Here is a 3,994-nt window from a genome sequence, read left to right on the forward strand (position 1 = left end):
TTTTTTTGTAAGAATTTTTCCATTAGTTTGGACTTGAAAAAATTGCCCTTGTCCCCATGATGTTAGCTAAGGTCCCTTCCCCCCCCCCCCCCTTGTCAACTGTTTCACCCCCTCTCCCTTAGAACATACCCTGGTTCCCCCAGGTAGGAAATAATTGGTGGGGTAAAATAAAACGTAGTATGCGGATGAGCATGTTTGTTTTTACCGTCGCAGTACATACACATGTTAAAGAGAATCTAAATGTTCATGATTTTCGCGTGTTGGATATAGATAAAAAATAAACTAATGAATAAAAAAAGGATTTCTGTCTTTAATCTTATATTTTACATGGTTTCTATTTATCGTGTTTATATATAGCAATGGTATTTGCTAACCAATTTAAGATCGGGATAAATGGAATCTATGACGGCAATTTTATTCCATTTTTAAGAAAATAAAACGAGAAGGAAATCATAATTTTATCGCATCAAGACTCTCGTTCCTAACTGTCCCCTTTTCGCTTTCTCTCCCACTTTTTTGTGCAATAAGATTTCGTCATTAAGTCTCATTTGAAGAAAATTACAAATTGAGCAGTGCGGCGTTTTTTGTTACCACGTACCATGTTTTTGAGCGGATGCGTTTTAAAGAATTCTTTCCGATGATATTGACATGGATTTATATCATGGTTATTGATAATTTTTAATGTATACATTGGTATAAGTATGTCAAAGACGGGAAACATATGAAAAATTTCCTCGCAAAATGCTATACATTGTATCTCCATTTTTTTCAAGTTGAGGTATTTGCGATTGAAATAACTAAAATATTATGAAAATAACGAGAATTTTTCGATTGTTTTTAATAATACTTTCAAAATATTTCCTTCATATGTAATGAGCAGGGTATCAAATGAAAGGATTTTTTGTATTTGACGATGGTGGTGTTACTTTAAAAATATATTTTTTTTAATGGCGCTTCACTCGTTTTGTGATGAAACATTTCATTTCTTCTTCATATTTTTTGTGACTTCTAATTTAGTATTTATTTACAACATTAAGTTTCAAATGATACTTTCTCGATACACACGCGTTTAGAATTACAAGTCAAGTTGATTAACATGATGAAAAGATGTCTACTTGAGGGTTAAACATCCTGGTAATTAAGACTCACTTATAGCTCCCTATTCCCTTGATCTTCGTTATGCTGGTAGAGGAAACCGACCTGGGACTTGAAAGAAGCCTTGAATGCTAGCAATCGAGGGGCATCCTTGTATTAGTTTTCTGAATCTAAAACAATCATAACAATAACGCATACATACTAGGAGAGATGTCGAATCCTTAGACCTTTTTTTCCTTTAATTAGGCTATATAACACATCTCCTATATTTCCCCAACTTTTGAAATACCCATTTTAATAGGCCATTTTCGTAACCAAATCGTCCTTGTTTTCACGAAGTGACGGTAGTGAAGTAAATCGTAACGCAAAGTGAATGCAATTTTTTTTCACTGCCGTCACTTCGTGAAAACAGCGACGAAATGTATACCTCAGTGCCTCGATACGATTTATTTCATTCATCTGTTACGAATAATTGTATTTCAATGGTCAGAATCAAACTTGTATATATTACGTGTTGTTAGATAGATCACGCCATAAAGTTTGTCTTACATAGCAACGACTTATGTACGCAATTCGAATTCTAACTATTGAGATACTGATTCATTCTTTACAGGTAAATGAAATAATTTGTATGGAGACGCTTCACAAAGGCATATGCATTAATTTGGTTACATTATGAAAATGGTCCGTTAATTCGCTTTTGAGGGAAGTGCTTATCTCAATCTTTATGGGTCAAATACTGTTGCAACCACCCTAACTTTATCTGGACAGGCATGTGAAATTATGCCATGACTGATCTGCCCACGCATTCGTTTCTTACTCTCTCTTTTTTTATTCTTCTTTGTTTAGAAAAAACAACTGAAACATATTTCGTATTAAATAACATAGTACATGCAGTTAGCGATTTTAAAAAGTGTAGTACGAGAAGAAAAAGGAAGAAAGATATATAAACAGAAAGAGCGAGAGAAAGAATGGATAGGGGAGGGAGAGGGAGAGAGAGAGAGAGAGAGTCAAATGAGTGGGGAGAAAGAGAAAGGAGAAACAGATTGATGTGACCAATATATTCCACACCAAACAAAAGACATGCACATGAATTGTGGTATGAATAAGAATGTGAATATTCAAATTATTTTTCAAATTGGAGGTAGGCCTATTTATGTGTTTTTTCTAATCGCAAACGTATCATCTTCGTTTGTTTTTATTTTGTCATAATTATTAAAACCGTAATATTATAAAGTGCAATGTTGCTAATGCTCAGCCCACGCTGTATATATTTATACATATTATATAAACTGGAATAAAAGTAATTTACCAATAAATTTCAATGTATTTATTTATCTTTATCGTCCAATATTTATGTATTTTTGTTTATATCACTGTTAGAACGGTGTTTAAAATATCACTGTTTAAAAGAATGTTGTTTAAAAAAGTAAACAACGTTGTTCAAAATCGAAAAATCAGTGCTCGATTGGCTTAAACCACTATCTATTAAAATTTTTTTTTAATTAAACAGAGTTGTTTAAAAAGTCCCGGGGGTATCGTTGATATTTTCTCGATACGCGATTGCAATTTGCGCACACACATGCGATATGCAACGGTACATAATACATGCATGCAAGCATGCAGTGCTAATGTGCAGTGCAAGTGCTAGTGCAGTGCAGTGCAGACGAAAATGGCGGAACACGGGGCAAGGCGACGACTTGGTTCTTGTCGGCTTCGCCGATGGGGTTTAGGTGAAGTTATAGAGACAAATAATAATGTTGTCTGTCACTGCCATGAATATGATGAACAAATGTTGAAGTAAATTGGCAACAAGCTCTGCATGTTACAGTGTATAAATCGTTGTGATTATTGCAGGAGTGGTTCCAGTAGGTCATTTCACAAATTCAAACAACCAGATAATAACCATTAAACAGTTCTGTTTTAAATTTAACCAACTCCTTTTAAACAACCCAATTGTGCAGTAATACTGAATAAACAACAGTTGCTTAGTAATTTAAACATTATTGTTTAAAATTTAAACAACTTGCTTTAAACAACCGAGTTGTGCAATTTTATTACTAAACAACTGTTGTTTAAAAGGTTTCCAAATTTTTAAACAACTAAGTGTTCAAAATGTAAACAACCTTAATTTGTTTAATTTTTAAACAACAGTTGAGCGATTCACCGGTTGACTCGGGGTTGTTTAAAATTTTAAACAACTTGCTTAATTTTTTTCTAATAGTGATAAAGGCCTATTATGATTAGTGTCAACAATTTTCACTCCTTCTATTTTATACATGTATATGAAATCTAGCTTATGGTTGCAATATTAATAAATAATCACTATTTATCACTGGTAGAAAAGCAGCCGAAATGTTGATACAATTCGGAGTTTACGTTGACAGATAAAAGAATTCATGGAAAGGATCTCGTATACGGTAATTGTGCCGTATATTATGTATGTGAGTTTGAAATTTTCTGCTTGAGAATGTCATTGCAAAATATATCGTAGAAAACGTAACAATATAATTAACAACATAATTATGTTCAGGTAAGGCATATTATCTTGAAATCTTTGAAAGAAAATTAAACAAAAATCGAAGGTTAGGTGCTAGGGCAAAAACACGCAAGGCTCGTATTCATTTTCGTGAAACAATAAAAAAAAAAATGAGCAAAATTTGATTGCCTTTTTCTCCATTAATTGAACTGATACACGGTATACAGGTTGTTTCTACATTGCTCAGTGGCATGACCTTTCTCCCGGAAACAGAGTGGTATTATGCATCATTTCAAACATACACATGCTCTATATTTTCTGAATTCCCTCTAAAATAGTCATGCGATCACTTCCTAGCTGCATACATTATTATCGTACCAGAGGCTTATTCCTTCCTGACGCTCTCATCCAATCAGAATG

The sequence above is a fragment of the Strongylocentrotus purpuratus genome, unplaced genomic scaffold (genome assembly GCF_000002235.5).
Source record: "Strongylocentrotus purpuratus isolate Spur 01 unplaced genomic scaffold, Spur_5.0 spur5_scaffold_7, whole genome shotgun sequence".
NCBI lineage: Eukaryota > Metazoa > Echinodermata > Echinoidea > Camarodonta > Strongylocentrotidae > Strongylocentrotus > Strongylocentrotus purpuratus.